This window comes from Oncorhynchus clarkii, chromosome 10 (genome assembly GCF_045791955.1).
Source record: "Oncorhynchus clarkii lewisi isolate Uvic-CL-2024 chromosome 10, UVic_Ocla_1.0, whole genome shotgun sequence".
NCBI lineage: Eukaryota > Metazoa > Chordata > Actinopteri > Salmoniformes > Salmonidae > Oncorhynchus > Oncorhynchus clarkii.
In genome coordinates, this window is record NC_092156.1 from 11821789 (window position 1) to 11843697 (window position 21909).

General features: G+C 45.0%; 1 protein-coding gene and 1 non-coding gene across 2 annotated transcripts in view; both read right to left on the minus strand.

The window, feature by feature from the left end:
• LOC139418009 (rho GTPase-activating protein 26-like) overlaps positions 1-21909 on the minus strand; it is a 156401-nt gene that overhangs the window by 114747 nt on the left and 19745 nt on the right. The gene's annotated exons all lie outside the window — the stretch shown is intronic.
• On the minus strand, positions 2355-2424 carry trnaa-ugc (transfer RNA alanine (anticodon UGC)). Its single transcript has one exon. It is a non-coding gene; the product is annotated as a tRNA-Ala (tRNA).

A 21909-nucleotide genomic window follows, 5' to 3' on the forward strand; every position in this document is an offset into this window, starting at 1 on the left:
CCCCAGTCCCAACATGATATACCCCCAGTCCCAACATGATATACCCCCAGTCCCAACATGATATACCCCGAGTCCCAAGATGATATGCACCCAGTCCCAACATGATATACCCCCAGTCCAAACCTGATATACCCCCAGTCCCAACATGATATACCCCCAGTCCCAACATGATATACCCAGAGTCCCAACATGATATACCCCGAGTCCCAACATGATATACCCCCAGTACCAACATGATATACCCCGAGTCCCAACATGATACACCCCGAGTCCCAACCTGATCCACCCCCAGTCCCAACATGATATACCCCCAGTCCCAACATGATATACCCCCAGTCCCAACCTGATACACCCCCAGTCCCAACATGATATACCCCCAGTCCCAACATGATATACCCCCAGTCCCAACCTAATACACCCCCAGTCCCAACATGATATACCCCCAGTCCCAACCTGATACACCCCCAGTCCCAACATGATATACCCCCAGTCCCAACCTGATACACCCCGAGTCCCAACATGATATACACCCAGTCCCAACATGATATACCCCCAGTCCTGACCTGATACACCCCCAGTCCCAACCTAATACACCCCCAGTCCCAACATGATACACCCCCAGTCCCAACCTAATACACCCCCAGTCCCAACCAGATACACCCCCAGTCCAAACCTGATACATCCCCAGTCCCAACATGATACACCCCCAGTCCCAACCTGATACACCCCCAGTCCCAACATGATATACCCCCAGTCCCAACCTGATACACCCCGAGTCCCAACATGATATACACCCAGTCCCAACATGATATACCCCCAGTCCCAACCTGATATACCCCCAGTCCCAACATGATATACCCACAGTCCCAACATGATATACCCCCAGTCCCAACATGATATACCCCCAGTCCCAACATGATATACCCCCAGTACCAACATGATATACCCCCAGTCCCAACATGATATACCCCAGTCCCAACATGATATACCCCCAGTCCCAACATGATACACCCCCAGTCCCAACCTGATACACCCCCAGTCCCAACATGATACACCCCTAGTCCCAACATGATATACCCCCAGTCCTGACCTGATACACCCCGAGTCCCAACATGATATACACCCAGTCCCAACATGATACACCCCCAGTCCCAACCTGATACACCCCCAGTCCCAACATGATATACACCCAGTCCCAACATGATATACCCCCAGTCCCAACCTGATACACCCCGAGTCCCAACATGATATACACCCAGTCCCAACATGATATACCCCCAGTCCCAACCTGATACACCCCCAGTCCAAACCTGATATACCCCCAGTCCCAACATGATATACCCCCAGTCCCAACATGATATACCCCCAGTCCCAACATGATATACCCCGAGTCCCAAGATGATATGCACCCAGTCCCAACATGATATACCCCCAGTCCAAACCTGATATACCCCCAGTCCCAACATGATATACCCCCAGTCCCAACATGATATACCCAGAGTCCCAACATGATATACCCCGAGTCCCAACATGATATACCCCCAGTACCAACATGATATACCCCGAGTCCCAACATGATACACCCCGAGTCCCAACCTGATCCACCCCCAGTCCCAACATGATATACCCCCAGTCCCAACATGATATACCCCCAGTCCCAACCTGATACACCCCCAGTTTCAACATGATATACCCCCAGTCCCAACATGATATACCCCCAGTCCCAACCTAATACACCCCCAGTCCCAACATGATATACCCCCAGTCCCAACATGATATACCCCGAGTCCCAAGATGATATGCACCCAGTCCCAACATGATATACCCCCAGTCCAAACCTGATATACCCCCAGTCCCAACATGATATACCCCGAGTCCCAACATGATATACCCCCAGTACCAACATGATATACCCCGAGTCCCAACATGATATACCCCCAGTCCCAACATGATATACCCCCAGTCCCAACCTGATACACCCCCAGTTTCAACATGATATACCCCCAGTCCCAACATGATATACCCCCAGTCCCAACCTAATACACCCCCAGTCCCAACATGATATACCCCCAGTCCCAACCTGATACACCCCAGTCCCAACATGATATACCCCCAGTCCCAACATGATATACCCCCAGTCCCAACATGATATACCCCCAGTCCCAACATGATATACCCCCAGTCCCAACATGATATACCCCCAGTCCCAACCTGATACACCCCCAGTCCCAACATGATATACCCCCAGTCCCAACCCTAGTGCATTTATCTTGCAGTAATATTGACATTTAAGTAATTTAGCAGACACTCTTATTCACAGCTACTTACAGTAGTGAGTGCAATACATTTTCTACTGGTCCCCCATGGGAATTGAACCCACAACCCTGGCGTTGCAAGCACCATGCTCTACCAACTGAGCCACACTCATCATGAACCCTGTATGGCATCTAGACGTGTTGATATCATAGTCATGTTCATACCTCCAGATAATCAGAGTTAACATTAGGATCTCAGAGAATGTACCTGGTTCTAATCCTGTAATCTAATCCAGATGCCCAGTCTGACAGCTACTTTCTGATTCTCTCTCTCTCTAGTAACTGATTCCCTGAAGCAAAACTATCAAGTTCAAGTTTTATTGTCACAGGTACAGTGAAATGCGTAACTTCGTGCTCTACCTAACAGTAGTGATGGTAAACAAACAGATACAGTTACATGTCAGCAGACTATTTTTGACGATATATCGAAAATAAAAATAAAAAAGGTTCCTGGAGTATCCTTCAGGGGTTCTTCAAATTGAAACTGTGGGGGAACTCCCATAAGTTCTTCAAAGATCACCTTTTAATGGATCCCTGAAGAACATTTTTGAACAAACCCCCGTTTTAATAGTATGCATAACAATAACAACAATAACACAATATTATAGTTGTCAGTGTTTATTATGATTTCAGTGGTAAAGCAGAAGTAAAACATCTAAATGAGATAAACTCCCAGCAGAGCCCCAAGTCCGATGGATATATCCTCTGGCGTGTTGATGTTAAGGTGTTGATGTTCTCCGTATCTAAAGCCAGGATGATTTTGCTGTGATAGTGATAGTGATAGTGATAGTGAGAGGGTAGTGAGAGGGTAGTGATAGTGAGAGGGTAGTGATAGTGAGAGGGTAGTGATAGTGAGAGGGTAGTGATAGTGAGAGGATAGTGATAGTGAGAGGGTAGCGATAGTGAGAGGGTAGTGATAGTGAGAGGGTAGCGATAGTGAGAGGGTACTGATAGTGAGAGGGTAGTGATAGTGAGAGGGTATGATAGTGAGAGGGGAGCGATAGTGAGAGGGTAGCGATAGTGAGAGGGTAGCGGGTAACCCAGGATAGTGAGAGGGTAGTGAGAGGGTAGTGATAGTGAGAGGGTAGTGAGAGGGTAGTGATAGTGAGAGGGATTGAGAGGAAAGTGATATTGATAGGGTAGTGAGAGAGGTAGTTAGAGGGTAGTGATAGGGTAGGGGTTGTGATAGGGAAGTGAAGGGGAGTGATAGTGATAGGGTAGTGAGGGTGATAGGGCAGTGATAGTGAGAGGGTAGTGACAGTGATAGGGCAGTGAGAGGGGAAGCGAGAGGGTAGTGAGAGGGTAATGATAGTGCCAGGGTAGTGAGAGGGTAGTGATAGTGATAGGGTAGTGATAGTGAGAGGGTAATGAGAGGGTAATTATAGTGACAGGGTAGTGAGAGGGTAATGATAGTGAGAGGGTAATGAGAGGGTAGGCGCAGTGAGTGGGTAGTGAGAGGGTAGCGATAGTGAGAGGGTATTGATAGTGAGAGGGTAGTGAGAGGGTAGTGATAGTGAGAGGATAGTGATAGTGATAGGGTAGTGATAGTGAGAGGGTAGTGATAGTGAGAGGGTATTGATAGTGAGAGGGTAGCGATAGTGAGAGGGTAGCGATAGTGAGAGGGTCGTGATAGTGAGAGGGTAGCGATAGTGAGAGGGTTGTGATAGTGAGAGGGTCGTGATAGTGAGAGGGTAGTGATAGTGAGAGGGTAGTGATAGTGAGAGGGTAGCGATAGTGAGAGGGTAGCGATAGTGAGAGGGTAGCGATAGTGAGAGGGTAGTGATAGTGAGAGGGTAGTGAGAGGGTAGTGATAGTGAGAGGGTAGTGATAGTGAGAGGGTAGTGATAGTGAGAGGGTAGTGATAGTGAGAGGGTAGCGATAGTGAGAGGGTAGCGATAGTGAGAGGGTCGTGATAGTGAGAGGGTAGCGATAGTGAGAGGGTCGTGATAGTGAGAGGGTAGTGATAGTGAGAGGGTAGCGATAGTGAGAGGGTAGCGATAGTGAGAGGGTAGTGAGAGGGTAGGGAGAGGGTAGGGGGAGTGATAGGGTAGTGAGAAGGTAGCGATAGTGAGAGGGTAGTGATAGTGAGAGGGTAATGAGAGAGTAGTGACAGGGTAGTGAGAGGGTAATGATAGTGACAGGGTAATGGTAGTGAGAGGGTAATAAGAGGGTAGTGACAGGGTAGTGAGAGGGTAATGACAGGGTAGGAGCAGTGAGTGGGTAGTGAGAGGGTAGCGATAGTGAGAGGGTAGTGATAGTGAGAGGGTAGCGATAGTGAGAGGGTAGCGATAGTGAGAGGGTAGTGAGAGGGTAGGGAGAGGGTAGGGGGAGTGATAGGGTAGTGAGAAGGTAGCGATAGTGAGAGGGTAGTGATAGTGAGAGGGTAATGAGAGAGTAGTGACAGGGTAGTGAGAGGGTAATGATAGTGACAGGGTAATGGTAGTGAGAGGGTAATAAGAGGGTAGTGACAGGGTAGTGAGAGGGTAATGATAGTGAGAGGGTAATGACAGGGTAGCGATAGTGAGAGGGTAGCGATAGTGAGAGGGTAGCGATAGTGAGAGGGTAGCGATAGTGAGAGGGTAGCGACAGTGAGAGGGTAGGGAGAGGGTAGGGGGAGTGATAGGGTAGTGAGAAGGTAGCGATAGTGAGAGGGTAGCGATAGTGAGAGGGTAGCGATAGTGAGAGGGTAGCGACAGTGAGAGGGTAGGGAGAGGGTAGGGGGAGTGATAGGGTAGTGAGAAGGTAGCGATAGTGAGAGGGTAGCGATAGTGAGAGGGTAGTGATAGTGAGAGGATAGTGATAGTGAAAGGACAGTGAGAGGGTAGTGATAATGAGAGGGTAGTGGTAGTGAGAGGATAGTGATAGTGAAAGGATAGTGAGAGGGTAGTGATAGTGAGAGGGTAGTGGTAGGGTAGTGAGAGTGAGAGGGTAGTGATAGAGTAGTGAGAGTGTAGTTAGAGGGAAATGAAAGGGTAGTGAGAGGGTAGTGATAGTGAGAGTGTAGTTAGAGGGAAATGAAAGGATAGTGAGAGGGTAGTGATAGAGTAGTGAGAGTGTAAGAGGGAAATTAAAGGGTATTGAGAGGGTAGCGTCACTGCCTTCATCAGGCTTGAGGGAAAGGGGAAGTAGAAGGAATGGAAGTCATATTTCCCATTATCACCAGCCAGGGTCAATGTGCAGTGCAGAACTTTCAACACTCAGGTCTTGCCAAAATACTCAAAGTCCAGTGTGCCTTACTCCCTCTCCCCTCCTTCCCACTACTAGTAGCTCCCAAGTACTGAGGGGAGTACAGTGGTTTCACCCTACAACCTTGCCCAACCAGAGAGCAGAGACGAGAAAGAGCAGAGATCCCCCGCCTGTAGCTGAGCTTGGTGTGGGCTAGCCCGTGTTGGGATGGTGTGGGCTTGGTGTGGGCTAGCCCGTGTTGGGATGGTGTGGGCTTGGTGTGGGCTATCCCGTGTTGGGATGGTGTGGGCTTGGTGTGGGCTAGCCCGTGTTGGGATGGTGTGGGCTAGCCCGTGTTGGCTTGGTGTGGGCTAGCCCGTGTTAGCTTGGTGTGGGCTAGCCCGTGTTGGCTTGGTGTGGGCTAGCCCGTGTTGGCTTGGTGTGGGCTAGCCCGTGTTGGGATGGTGACTCCAGCTTCAGTGATTTTTGCAATTCGTTCCAGTCATTGGCAGCAAGGAAGGAAAGGCGGCCAAAGGAATTATTGGCTTTGGGGATGACCAGTGAAATATACCTGCTGGAGCGGGTGTTGCTATGGTGACCAGTGAGCTGAGCTAAGGCAGGGCTTTGCCTAGCATAGACTTATAGATGACCTGGGGCCAGTGGGTTTGGCGATGAATATGTAGTGAGGGCCAGCCAACGAGAGCATACAGGTCGCAGTGGTGGGTAGTATATGGGGCTTTGGTGAGAAGAGTGTTGGAGGCTTTTTTGTAAATGACATCGCCGAAGTCAAGGATCGGTAGGATAGTCAGTTTTACGAGAGTATGTTGGGCAGCATGAGTGAAGGAAGCTTTGTTGCGAAATAGGAAGCCGATTCTAGATTTAATTTTGGATTGGAGACGCTTAATGTGAGTCTGGAAGGAGAGTTTACAGTCTAACCAGACACCTAGGTATTTGTAGTTGTCTACATATTCTAAGTCAGAACCGTCCAGAGTAGTGATGCTAGTCAGGCGGGAGGGTGCGGGCAGCAATCGGTTGAAGAGCATGCACTTAGTTTTACTTGTATTTAAAAGCAGTTGGAGGCCGCGGAAGGACTGTTGTATGGCATTGAAGCTCGTCTGTAGGTTAATTAGCACAGTGTCCAAGGAAGGGCCAGATGTATACAGAATGGTGTCGTCTCCATAGAGGTGGATCAGCTAATCACCAGCAGCAAGAGCAACATCATTGATATATACAGAGAAAAGAGTCGGCCAGAGAATTGAATCCTGTGGCACCCCCATAGAGACTGCCAGAGGTCCAGACAACAGGCCCTCAGATTTGACACACGTAGTTGGTAAACCAGGCGAGGCAGTCATTTCAGTGGGCTAGCCAGTGTTGGGGTGGTGTGGGCTAGCCAATATTGGGGTGGTGTGGGCTTGGTGTGGGCTAGCCAGTGTTGGGGTGGTGTGGGCTAGCCAATATTGGAGTGGTGTGGGCTTGGTGTGGGCTAGCACGTGCCCAGTCTACACACTCACTGACACACAAACACGCTACACACACACTACACACACACACTGACACACACAGGCCCAAATCCACACCCGTGATTTCCACATACCTCTTAATAACATGCTAATTACTCCCACTTGTGTAAATATTTCTGCTGGTGGTTTGACTGCAGTGTGAGACATAGACCTGAGGTGTACTCCCTGAGGCCATGCAGCGATAAAGAAAGAGAGAGAGAGAAAGAGCGAGGGAGGAAGAGAGAGAAAGAGAAAGAGAGAGAGGGAGCACTACACCTGATAGAAAACATGTTAATGAGAAGGAAAAGCCATTGGACTCTGGAGCAGTGGAAATGTGTTCTCTGGAGTGATGAATCACGCTTCACCATCTGGCAGTCCGACTGACAAATCTGGGTTTGGCGGATGCCAGTAGAACGCTACCTGCTAGTGCCAACTGTAAAGTTTGGTGGTGAAGGTGTAATGGTCTGGGGCTGTTTTTCATGGTTCAGGCTAGGCCCCTTTGTTCCGGTGAAGGGAAATCTTAACGCTACAGCATACAATGACATTCTAGACAATTCTGTGCTTCCAACTTTGTGGCAACAGTTTGGGGAAGGGCCTTTCCTGTTTCAGTATGACAATGCTCCAGTGCACAAAGCGGTCCATACAGAAATGGTTTATCGAGATCAGTGTGGAACAACTTTATTGGCCTGCAGAGAGCCCTGACCTCAACCCCATCGAACACCTTTGGGATGAATTGGAACTCTGACTGCGAGCCAGGCCCAATCGCTCAACATCAGTGCCCGACCTCACTAATGCTCTTGCGGCTGAATGGAAGCAAGTCCCAGCAGCAAAGATCCAACATCTAGTGGAAAGCCTTTCCAGAAGAGTGGAGGCTATTATAGCAGCAAAGGGGGCACCAATTCCCTATTAATGCCCATGATTTTGGAATGAGATGTTGGACGAGCATGTGTCCACATACTTTTGTTCATTTTGTGTACGTCATAATGACACAATTATTAAAACTTGATCACTGTTACACAGTGTTTGGCATCCCCTTTAAGAGGGTAAGGAGAGGGCAGTACTTGAAGACAGGACACACACACAGACAATTATTAAAACTTGATCACTGCTACACAGTGTGTGGCATCCCCTTTAAGAGGGTAAGGGGTAAGGAGAGGGCAGTACTTGAAGACAGGACACACACACCCAGACAGATAGTACACCACATGCCCACAAACACATGCAGAAACCTTGTTCAGCTAATCAAAATGTGACCTACACGTTTGATTGGTTACAATAGCAAACGGGGCAGCCTCTGACACTGTGCTGCGGCGGACAAAAGAGAACCCTTGAACACACACACACACACACACACACACACACACACACACACACACACACACACACACACACTGGAAACAAACCCTTTGTCTGTCTCTCTGAACAGCTGGCTTTCATCACATCTGCATGTGTCAGCATGGAGACTATAGGCATGGGAATGTGTGTGTGTTTACAGTTTGTTGACTGATGAAAGAGGGGCATGGGAAGATTGGGTCACACCCTGCCTGCCTCATTACTATCATCAGCGAAGCAACATAGAAAAGACTGACAGGGAAACACACACACACACACACACACACACACACACACACCACTCTCACTGCTACGCTCTTCCAGTGCTTTAATGACAAACAAAAAGAGAATCCCAGGGAGTAATGACAGTCAATCAGGAAATAACTAAAGAGAAAAGAACTGTTAGCCATTTTAGCATTTGCTGTTTCCCCCTGAAAACTGAAGCCTCATCAGAAACAGAATGTTCCTTGGAACCAAACAGAGTTTTAACAATGGCTCACTCAAACCAAGAAAACAAAGGACCAGTACCACAAAGGGCCTGCTAGAACGCCCAGAGAATTAGGAAGAAACATTGAGCATGTAAGGCAGCTATTGGGAACTAAAGTAAACAGTTAGAGCCAAGTTCAGAAGGAACACAGAAGAACTGTATATCTGTAAGCCCCAGAGGTTTCTCCTCTTTCTCTCTTTCCTCTGTTCCGTGTCTTTTCTCTTGTCCGAAACCAGGCTCAATGTTCAGCCACATAGCTCTTCCCGTCTCCTAGCAACAGGCACAAAAAGGGCTACCATGAAGAACAGAAAGATGTTTTCTGTTTTTCAGCAGCCGGAATTCTTTCTCCAGGGTTTTTGGCTCTGCCACACCTGATGCTGACACAGCAAGTATAGAAACCAGGGAGGTTTTCTCCACTAAAAGGAACAAAATCATCCAACAACTCCCACAAAAACAGTAGTGCGGCAAGCAGCACATTAACATTCAACATGAGATTCACAGAAGTGGAAACCATTTCCTCTGTGCGATCATGAGGTTTCATGTGGTGCAGCAGCAATCATTTAACTGTGAACCCCACTATTGAAAACAGAAAATCCATAAGGTCCCAAAAAGCGTGTTCTGCTCCAGGACAGCAGAATGAGAGAGAGAAAGAGAGAGAGAGAGAGAGAAAATAGAGAAGGGGCGGCAGAGAGAGAGAGACAGGAGAGAAGAGAGAGATAGAGAGTGATTGAATTGAAAGAGAGACAGACAGCAAGAGAGAAAGTAGGGGGAGAGAGAAGAGAACGAGAGAGAGAGAGAGAGAGAGAGAGAGAGAGAGAGAAAGGATAAAGCCACTTGAATTGAATTGAGAGGAGAGAGAGGGTGAGAGAGAAGGAAGGGGGAGAGAGCACTGTGAGGCTCTGTTGGGGGGGTGAGTTGCTGTATTTCACTAGCCGACCTCCCCAGCTCCCACAAACTTGACATTGGTTTCAGCCACTTAGTAACATACATAAATATTAGGCCTAAATCATTCTGGGAGGCAGAAACAAAAAATAGGTCATTTATCTGTGCAAAACTAGACAAAAAAAGGGTTCCCAGTAGGTTTTCAACAGTCATCCAACAACCCTGGGATCACCTTGTGCTGGATTCAAGTGTATTCATACACAGCTAGAAAATTGGAGTGGGTACATGAGGTTGTCTTAGTTTTCTGTTGACACATACAACAGGAATAGCAACAACTCCGAGACACTCCTCCTGTCTCACACACATGGAGCAGGTCATAGTAGTGAGGTCATTCACACGGAGGTCACCGCAGAGACTTAGCTAGACATCTCTGCCTCCTTGGATATTTCATGTTGATTTTGGGTCATTTCCATGTAAAGGACCCATGAGCACCAACATGAAGTTCATAGGAGGATGTCAAATGAAAGCTAAGAGTCTATATTTTTTTAATTAAAGCGACAAAAGCGAAGAGTGTATATATTTTTTTAGTTTAGTTTTAGTTTTTTTAGCAGCATATACACCCTTTTCAACTACTTTCTATCCTACAAATGTTGAATAAGTGAAGGCTTTGATTTCTGGTCAAACAGATGGAAAAGGAGTCTTAGAAAACATCAACTAGAAAAAAGACCCCTGCCAACTAATATTACATTTAGATTTCAGTCAATGAGCAGAATTACAGGAGTAATTAAGGTCAAGGACACATCAACAGATTTTTCACCTAGTCAGCTCAGGAATTTGAATATCAACACAGTTTTGAAAATAAAAGTTTAGGAAACATTGCCTTGTGTGTTGAAGTTCCGTTACCAAAAACAGACATATCTTTAAGATACTGCATGTTCAAATTTCTCTCCCTCATGCATGGGGAAGATAATGAAAGTTCACAAAAGTAACAAGTAAAGGTAGACCTATCAATTCCCTATAGTGTTTTTACTGATATCAATTTTGTTTCTGAATTATTAAGTGATTAAAACTCAGTAAAACTCAGTGGAATTTCGGGTAATTGTATTGCCTACAATGGGAGATCACAGAAGTCACAAATCACAGTTGGGTTCACAAGTTTGGACAGCACAGTAGAGTACAGCACAGTAGAGTACAGCACAGTAGAGTACAGCACAGTAGAGTACAGCACAGTAGAGTACAGCACAGTAGAGTACAGCACAGTACAGTACAGCACAGTACAGTACAATAAAGAAAGGTATAGTTCAGTACAGTAGAGCACACTATAGTACGGTACTATACTCTATTGTACTGAACTATACTGTACCGTACTAAACTACACTGTACTGTACTGAACTATACTCTACTGAACTATACTGTACTGTACTAAACTACACTGTACTGTACTGAACTACACTCTACTGTACTGAACTATACTCTACTGAACTATACTGTACCGTACTAAACTACACTGTACTGTACTGAACTATACTCTACTGAACTATACTGTACCGTACTAAACTACACTGTACTGTACTGAACTATACTCTACTGAACTATACTGTACTGTACTAAACTACACTGTACTGTACTGAACTACACTCTACTGTACTGAACTATACTCTACTGTACTGAACTATACTCTACTGTACTGAACTATACTCTACTGAACTATACTGTACTGTACTAAACTACACTGTACTGTACTGTACTCTACTGTATAGAACTATACTCTACTGTACTGTACTGTACTCTACTGTACAGAACTATACTCTACTGTACAGAACTATACTCTACTGTACTGTACTGTACTCTACTGTACAGAACTATACTCTACTGAACTATACTCTACTGTACTGAACTATACTATACTGTACTCTACTGTACTGAACTATACTCAACTGTACTCTACTGTACTGAACTATACTCAACTGTACTCTACTGTACTGAACTATACTCCACTGTACTGAACTATACTCTACTGAACTATACTCTACTGAACTATACTGTACTGTACTAAACTACACTGTACTGTACTGTACTGTACTCTACTGTACAGAACTATACTCTACTGTACAGAACTATACTCTACTGTACTCTACTGTACTGAACTATACTCTACTGTACTGAACTATACTATACTGTACTCTACTCTACTGAACTATACTCTACTGTACTGAACTATACTCTACTGTACTGAACTATACTCTACTGTACTGAACTATACTCTACTGTACTCAACTATACTCAACTGTACTCTACTGTACTGAACTATACTCTACTCTACTCTACTCTACTCTACTGAGCTATACTGTGCTGTACTTTGATGTCCAAACTTGTAAAACAAAAATGTCTATGATTGGTTCAGATTTGGTCCAGTCCAGACCAACCAGATTTGGTCATTACAATAATAGCCAGAGTGTAAAATAATACCCAAATATGCAAATGTATACATCTATGTAACTATTCAGGATACATCACCATGAAGAGAATGACATTCATGTCCATAATTGTGCATTTCTGTATAGTAAGGATCAGGAACCCATGATGAAATTCCGTTACCGCAATTCCGTTACAGGGTGAAAATCCACTTCACCTTCTGTAGTTTAAGCAAATTTTTTCAAAGTCAATGTGTCATGTCATAGCTGACACCCGATTCTTTCTGCAAACATCTTTGGATCTTAATACGGAGTAGATCTTGAACTGAGTTTTTGGAAAACGTGGACACATAAAATAATTGTATGTGTTACCCAAATTCTGTTACCAAACTTTGCATCTGCAGTTATTCTAGTAAATGTGCTTTTGTAAAATTGTCTGTATACATTTTTAAAAGTTGTCATCGTGCATAGAGTTGTGTGATTTGTTTAACTTTTAAATCAATGGTTTTGTTTGCCATCAATTTTAAAGTGAAAAATCTAAATCTCAGCGCAATTCTGTAACCATGGAATTGCCCTGGGTTTAAAATAGTCCACCTCAAATCCAATTGGTTGTGTCCTACAGTTGTAGTATATCATGTGACTGTCATGACTGTCCTGTGAGGATCCGAATGGGTCAGATCAGCTTGGCAATGGATGACAGTAGCCAGACCCTCTCTCACCCACAAAGGGGGAGGAGGGAGCTGCTGGGGGGTTGACAGCTCACACCCTATTATAAATTAAAAGAGAGGGGATCCAGAGAACATCCCTCTCCAAATTCACTACAGGAATGTTCCTTTGTCTCCAGAGTTTCCCGCTGAAACTTTAACACGTTCAAGAAGTGAATAATGGAACAATATTGCTAACATAAGTACGTGGGGAATGGTCAGAGGTGATCTAAAGAATGATAATGTCACATGGGATGTTATTTTGTGATGTCATTAGAAGTGCTTTTAAGGACATAATGTAACTTGAAAAGTATACACACGACATGTACGAATTCTCCATCCTCTACGTTGTAGATAAGGAAATGATGAACGTATTTTTGTTAAGATGGGAATGTTATTTTAGGAGCCATAATAGATAATTTGTCTACTATAAACTTGGCACAGTAAGTAGTCACGCCACGAGAGAGGAAAGAGAGCATGTCAGCCTGACGGAACTGTCCCTTTCGACCAGAGTGCATAAAAGATTGGTAAAGAAATTAACATTTAGACCAGAACATTACCAGGCCTCAGCTGTGCGTGCGTGTACAGTGGTTTGAACCCTGAATACCAACACGAGGTGGGGAAGAAAACTCTCCTCTTAGACAATCACTGGTACAGCTGATTAGCTGTCCTTAAATATCTAGAAAACCAAATTTAAGTGGGACCATTCTACTACTCTTCTCAAATCACTGTATTCTACTACTCTCATCACCAATGGGACAGTCTGGCTAGCCTATCTTCCAAGGAGCATCTTCCAGAGTGAACAACAGTAGAAGAGACGGGTGAATGACCCCTTTTGGACAATCAGAGCCTTACAAGTGTGCTGCGAAAAGGCCCAACAGCGAACCAAGGCATTGACACGTAAATACAATGATTTCATACTCCAAAAGGGTGGTGGTTCGTGTAAAAAGTGTATGATTACTGTGAGAATAGTTTCTAAAATGTATCAACGATAAATGTCTCTTTTTCTCTCTCTCTCTCTCCCTCCCTCTACATCTCCTTTTGTAAAAAGTGTGTATGTTATCCTGTATTGTCATTTAGTTAGCTAGTAAATAAATAATTAAACATATTTGTGTAGTACTGAATCATAAGTAAGGCTGGGGTTTTTGCAGATGCAGGAGTTTATGACTGTTCAGAATGAGGATATGATAATAGGTTATAATTAACGCATTGAATATTTTATGGATGTGATAGGTAAAGACCTTTAGAGTTGAATTGGGGAGATGGTAGCTTTTTAACTTCTTGAGGCTACCCATCCCTTAAGTGGGATAACCGCTGAATAGCATAGCGCCACAGTCAAATAATATTCATAGAAAATATTAATATTCATGAAATCACAAGTGCAATATTGCAAAACACAGCCTTTTGTTAATCCACCTGTCGTCTCAGATTTTGAAATTATGCTTTACAACGGAAGCAATCCAAGCGTTTGTGTAAGTTTATCGATCGCATGACAAAACATTAAGTACACTTAGCATCAGGTAGCTTGGTCACGAAAATCAGAAAAGCAATCAAATTCATTGTTTACCTTTGATGATCTTCGGATGTTTTCACTCACGAGACTCCCAGTTAGACAACAAATGTTCCTTTTGTTCCATAAATATTATTTTTATATCCAAAATACCTGTTTGTTTGGCGCGCTATGTTCAGAAATCTACAGGAAAGAGCGGTCACGACAACGCAGACAAATTCCAAATAATATCCGTAATGTCCACAGAAACATGTCAAACGTTTTTTATAATCAATCCTCAGGTTGTTTTTAAAATATATAATCGATAATATATCAACCGCAAATGTCTTTATCAGTAGGAGAGGGAAAAACAATAGCTGTCCACATTCTGTTGCGCGAGCAAAACTCATGTGACCACCTGACGCGATGTTATCTTTCTGGCTCATTTTTCAAAATAAAAGCCTGAAACTACGTCTGAAGCCTGTTGACACCTTGAGGAAGCGATAGGAAAAGGAATCTGGTTTATATCCCTTTAAATGGAGCAATGGGAGGCTATGGAACATGGAGTTTTCAAAATAGAGGCCACTTCCTGGTTTGATTTCTCAGGGTTTCACCTGCAATATCAGTTCTGTTATACTCACAGACAATATTTAGACAGTTTTGGAAACTTTAGAGTGTTTTCTATCCTAATCTGTCAATTATATGCATATTCTAGCATCTGGTACTGAGAAATAGGCTGTTTACTTTGGGAACTTTATTTTAGTGCCTCAAAGGTTAAACAACCGCTCTCGTGGTGCCCCAAAATCCTAATGAGTTAATTGTTACATGATTCATTGAATTGGGTAACAATTAAACATAGTTAGTTGATTAGATAAATAATAGTCATCAGATGAATGAAAGTAAAGTCACGACATGGCTCTTACTCTAAAGAAGTCAAAGGGTTTGTACCGGAAAAGCATTGGAAACACTGAAACATTCCTGTCATTAGCAACATCAGTGTCAGCAGCAGTTTCTTGGAAAATGCACGCCTGAGGACATTGTTCAAGTTCAAAGACCTTGATAATAGGCGGAATGTTCTATGACAAAAGTTCTAAGATGGTCCAAACACAGACCTCATGGTATGTTATATATTCATTTATTTAGACTGTTTGCCGTAAAATGCCGTAAAATGCAGACACAGCCGTGGCCCTTTGTGTGACACTTGACCTGAAAAGAGAGCATCCATTTCCAGGCTGATTGGTTGCCAAGGCGATCCCCAGACCCCATTCCGTCAGCTCTCATTGTGAGCCAAGCCTGTGTGACGGAGCCTGGAAAGAGAGAACAGGAGGGCAAGGCTGAAGAAAGCCAGGAGAGAGTTAGACTGATTGACAGGAGAGAGGGTAGTACGTTTGAGTGGTGAGGAGAGGAGGGCAAGGCTGAAGACTGTGTTGGGCAGGCTGATAGCATGGGGAGAGAGCATGGGGAGAGAACTACAAATGGAGGTGCACAACAGCCAGTCAGAAAAGACAGCGACAGATATGTGACGCGAGAGAGAGTGCACTGGAGAAAGACGAGAGCGGAGGGGGAGGTCGTCGAGTGGGCCAGAGGGTAAGGCTCTGGGAGAGATCCAGTGTGTAGGATTTACTAATCAAACATGAGATGTGAGGCCGTCAATGTACTGATATTCAATCAAACATGTCCTCTGCCTGAAAACCCAGGACCATCCGGGGCAGGAAGTGCCAAATAGGAAGTGATTTCCTCACTCACAGCCAATCAGAGCAGAAGTCCATATATGGCCACAGAGTCAATAGCAATCTGTTGTGAGATTGTATATGAAACATTATTAGTGGCACATGAGTGATGAATGTGACAAGAATTCTTGAATATCTTTGCATTTTCAGCCATCCACACAGACAGACCAGCGCTATTTATAGTGAAGAGGCGCTATTTATAGTAAAGAGGGTCTATAGATGTGCCCCAAATGACCTAAGGGTCCTGGTCAAAAATAGTGCACTATAAAGGGAATAGGGTGCCATTTGGGATGCATCCTACCACTACTGCTTTTATTTCTGGACGTCCACTACAACAAGTCATCTTAGTCTAAAGCCTGTTAAGAGACTCAGTGAACACGGAGGCACCGCGTGACAGGTCTGGAGAACGTGTCATCACGACACCAACCAATCGTATTGGTGCGTTTCCAATTCGTTCTGACAATTACCAGTCCAGTCAGCTCAAGCTATACCCAGCCCTGGCAAGATGGTTCATTGATTCCATTCTACTGAACACACAAATAATTAGTTGTTAAGAAGATAATGATGCTGAAATCCCACTTCAAACAGATCTTGAGTGTGTAAATCAGAATGCACTTTGATCCTCTTCAGACCTGTCGGTGCATCCCTCTCTCACAGCAGGAGAGAAAATAGAGAGAGAGGACATTAAGCGTTTCAATTATTCATAAGAGAGAGAGAGGGCATTAAAGCATTCAAATTACTCGTTGGCTGCATCTTCCCCTAAAACATCAGGTCTGTGAGGCAGAGTGTGCCAGGCATGGCGGTCCCAGAGGACCAGGAAACAAAAGAATCTCTCACTCCCCAGTGGTGTGGCTGCTGCAGGCCATTGGTATTCCCATCTCTCTCTCTCTCTGGCCAGACAGCATGGGTGAAGGAGTGAGGCTGGGAGTGGGAGAGGCTGGGGTCTGGCACTGATAATAACCCAATCGGAGCTGGCCTTCCCTACCCTTCCTACCCCTGCACATGCCTGCCTGCCAGGCTTTGACTGCATCACCACACAACACCGAATATCAGACCACTCCTCCCTGTCTACACTGCTCTAGTCCACACCACCACCCCACACACCACCCCACACACACCACCCCACCCCACACAGCTGCCTGAGACAGTGGAGACGGTTAGATATGTACAGCTGGCTGGGACAGTGGACAGGGTTAGATATGTACAGCTGGCTGGGACAGTGGACAGGGTTAGATATGTACAGCTGGCCTGGGACAGTGGAGACGGTTAGATATGTAACAAAAACAAAACAAAAAACAATAACAAATGTGCTGGGGGCAAACAGTTTCCCCTTAGGCAGATTTCAGCTTTAAGCCTGACCTGATCTGGGACCAAGCTAGGCTATGCCAAGACCAGTTGATGAGGGGACCATTAGAAAGTGATCTGTGTTGTCACAATGGCTTTTCATCAATTAGATTTGCTCACCTCCTGCATCCTCTCTCCTCCATCCTCCCTCACCTCCTGCATCCTCTCTCCTCCGTCCTCCCTCACCTCCTGCATCCTCTCTCCTCCGTCCTCCCTCACCTCCTGCATCCTCTCTCCTCCGTCCTCCCTCACCTCCTGCATCCTCTCTCCTCCGTCCTCACATCCTGCATCCTCTCTCCTCCATCCTCCCTCTGTCCTCCATCCTCCCTCACCTCCTGCATCCTCGCTCCTCCGTCCTCCCTCACCTCCTGCATCCTCTCTCCTCCGTCCTCCCTCACCTCCTGCATCCTCTCTCCTCCGTCCTCCCTCACCTCCTGCATCCTCTCTCCTCGGTCCTTCTCCACTCGCATATCATTAGGCAAATGAGGTTTACAGGGGTGGATCCCATAATAAAGTTTGTTTACAGGGGTGGATCCCATAATAAATGTTGTTTACAGGGGTGGATCCCATACTAAATGTTGTTTACAGAGGTGGATCCAATACTAAATGTTGTTTACAGGGGTGGATCCCATACTAAATGTTGTTTACAGGGGTGGATCCCATACTAAATGTTGTTTACATGGGTGGATCCCACACTAAATGCTGTTTACATGGGTGGATCCCACACTAAATGCTGTTTACAGGGGTGGATCCCATAACAAAGTTAGTTTACCGGGGTGGATCCCATAATAAATGTTGTTTACAGGGGTGGATCCCATAATAAATGTTGTTTACCGGTGTGGATCCCAAAATAAATGTTGTATACAGGGGAAGATCCCATAATAAATGTTGTTTACAGGGGTGGATCCCATAATAAATGTTGTTTACAGGGGTGGATCCCATAATAAATGTTGTATACAGGGGAAGATCCCATAATAAATATTGTTTACAGGAGAAGATCCCATAATAAATGTTGTTTACAGGGGTGGATCCCATAATAAATGTTGTTTACAGGGGTGGATCCCATAATAAATGTTGTTTACAGGGGTGGATCCCATAATAAATGTTGTTTACCGGGGTGGATCCCAAAATAAATGTTGTTTACAGGGGTGGATCCCATAATAAATGTTGTTTACAGGGGAATATCCCATAATAAATATTGTTTACAGGAGAAGATCCCATAATAAATGTTGTTTACAGGGGTGGATCCCATAATAAATGTTGTTTACAGGGGAAGATCCCATAATAAATGTTGTTTACTGGGGTGGATGACAATAAATGTTGTTTACAGGGGTGGATCCCATAATAAATGTTGTTTACAGGGGAAGATCCCATAATAAATGTTGTTTACAGGGGAAGATCCCATAATAAATGTTGTTTACTGGGGTGGATCCCATAATAAATGTTGTTTACTGGGGTGGATCCCATAATAAATGTTGTTTACAGGGGTGGATCCCATACTAAATGCTGTTTACCGGGGTGGATCCCATAATAAATGCTGTTTACAGGGGTGGATCCCAAAATAAATGTTGTTTACAGGGGTGGATCCCATAATAAATGTTGTTTACAGGCGTGGATCCCATAATAAATGTTGTTTACAGGGGTGGATCCCATAATAAAGTTTGTTTACAGGGGAAGATCCCATAATAAATGTTGTTTACAGGGGTGGATCCCATACTAAATGTTGTTTACAGGGGTGGATCCCATACTAAATGTTGTTTACATGGGTGGATCCCACACTAAATGCTGTTTACATGGGTGGATCCCATAATAAATGTTGTGTACAGGGGTGGATCCCATAATAAATGTTGTTTACAGGGGATGGATCCCATAATAAATGTTGTTTACCGGGGTGGATCCCATAATAAATGTTGTTTACAGGGGAAGATCTCATAATAAATGTTGTTTACCGGGGTGGATCCCATAATAAATGTTGTATACAGGGGAAGATCCCATAATAAATGTTGTATACAGGGGAAGATCCCATAATAAATGTTGTTTACAGGGGTGGATCCCATAATAAATGTTGTTTACAGGGGTGGATCCCATAATAAATGTTGTTTACCGGGGTGGATCCCAAAATAAATGTTGTTTACAGGGGTGGATCCCATAATAAATGTTGTTTACAGGGGAAGATCCCATAATAAATGTTGTTTACAGGAGAAGATCCCATAATAAATGTTGTTTACAGGGGTGGATCCCATAATAAATGTTGTTTACAGGGGTGGATCCCATAATAAATGTTGTTTACAGGGGAAGATCCCATAATAAATGTTGTTTACTGGGGTGGATGACATAATAAATGTTGTTTACAGGGGTGGATCCCATAATAAATGTTGTTTACAGGGGAAGATCCCATAATAAATGTTGTTTACTGGGGTGGATCCCATAATAAATGTTGTTTACAGGGGTGGATCCCATAATAAATGTTGTTTACAGGGGTGGATCCCATAATACATGTTGTTTACAGGGGAAGATCCCATAATAAATGTTGTTTACTGGGGTGGATGACATAATAAATGTTGTTTACAGGGGTGGATCCCATAATAAATGTTGTTTACAGGGGAAGATCCCATAATAAATGTTGTTTACTGGGGTGGATCCCATAATAAATGTTGTTTACTGGGGTGGATGACATAATATATGTTGTTTACAGGGGTGGATCCCATAATAAATGTTGTTTACAGGGGAAGATCCCATAATAAATGTTGTTTACTGGGGTGGATCCCATAATAAATGTTGTTTACAGGGGTAAGGGAAAGTGCTCAAAACAAATGAAGTTAGTTGTGCCAGACATGTTATAAGTAAAACAATAAGTAGCCTGTCGTTTTTAAACGTGTGAATGTTTTTCTCATCCAAACAAAAGCTGATTCAAAGGGGGTTTGGTAGATTTCCATGGTAGATAACACATGAGTATCCTTGATGTAAGGTGGCTATCCAGGAGGGGATAACACTCTTCCATTCGCCTACTAACGAAATGTCACACCCCCCGACCACTTCACCACTTATCGGTTTCTGGGTCATGGAGGAGAGAGGACGGAGGAGAGAGGACTGTCTTTTGCACAAACGAGAATCTCCCATAGTGAAGGAGTGAGAGATTAAAGGTACAACATGGCAGTTGGAGAGGAGATGTTCAGGATCAGTCAGTCTACGATGTAGGAGACACTTTAACCTCCTCACCTCTCTTCCCTACTCTCCCTCTCCCCCCGTCTCCCCCTCTCTACAAACATCAGCCCCTGGTCTCCCAGCCGTTTCCTACAGCCCCTCTACATCCATCAGCCCCTGGTCCACACTAGGGAACCGCTAACCCCTCCACCCAGATACCCACTAAGTCTGAATTGGAACAATATCTCCACCTGCCTGCACCTCCCCACTCACCTCCCCACTCACCTCCCCACTCACCCCAGCAGAGAGAGGGCAGCCCGGGGATGAAATATTGTTAGTATGGGTTATTTTTGGAGCTGGCTGTAGGAAACGTCTGGGAGCTCGCACACACAGTCATACACGCACACATTCACCTACCCACTCAGGCATACACACACAGCCATATACACACACATTCACACACACACTCAGGCATACACACACACTCTCTCACTCTCAGACTGCCAGCGTGTTGTGGTTTGTTTGAGTTGGCCCGGCAGCGCCAGAGACAGCTCTTCCCTCTCCAGCCCACCACGGAGTGTGCACACACACACAGTACACACACAGTACACACACAGTACACACACACACACACACAGTACACACACACACACAGGGAGAAAAATAACCCCAGCATGACACGCAGCAGTGCTGAGGAAGATTAATCTGGTTGTGATTGGACACAGCAGTGAGAGAATTGGCCTAAATCATCAAAAGGCTGTGGAGGAGGGGAGGGTGTGAACCTGGAAGGTAGTAGGATGGAAGACTGCAGAGAGGGACTAGGAAGGAAGACTGCAGAGAGGGACTAGGAAGGAAGACTGAAGAGAGGGACTAGGGTGGAAGACTGCAGAGAGGGACTAGGAAGGAAGACTGCAGAGAGGGACTAGGGTGGAAGACTGCAGAAAGGGACTAGGATGGAAGACTGCAGAGAGGGACTAGGATGGAAGACTGCAGAGAGGGACTAGGATGGAAGACTGCAGAGAGGGACTAGGATGGAAGACTGCAGAGAGGGACTAGGATGGAATACTGCAGAGAGGGACTAGGATGGAAGACTGCAGAGAGGGACTAGGATGGAAGACTGCAGAGAGGGACTAGGATGGAAGACTGCAGAGAGGGACTAGGATGGAAGACTGCAGAGAGGGACTAGGAAGGAAGACTGCAGAGAGGGACTAGGAAGGAAGACTGCAGAGAGGGACTAGGAAGGAAGACTGCAGAGAGGGACTAGGGTGGAAGACTGCAGAGAGGGACTAGGATGGAATACTGCAGAGAGGGACTAGGGTGGAAGACTGCAGAGAGAGACTAGGGTGGAAGACTGCAGAGAGAGACTAGGGTGGAAGACTGCAGAGAGAGACTAGGGTGGAAGAC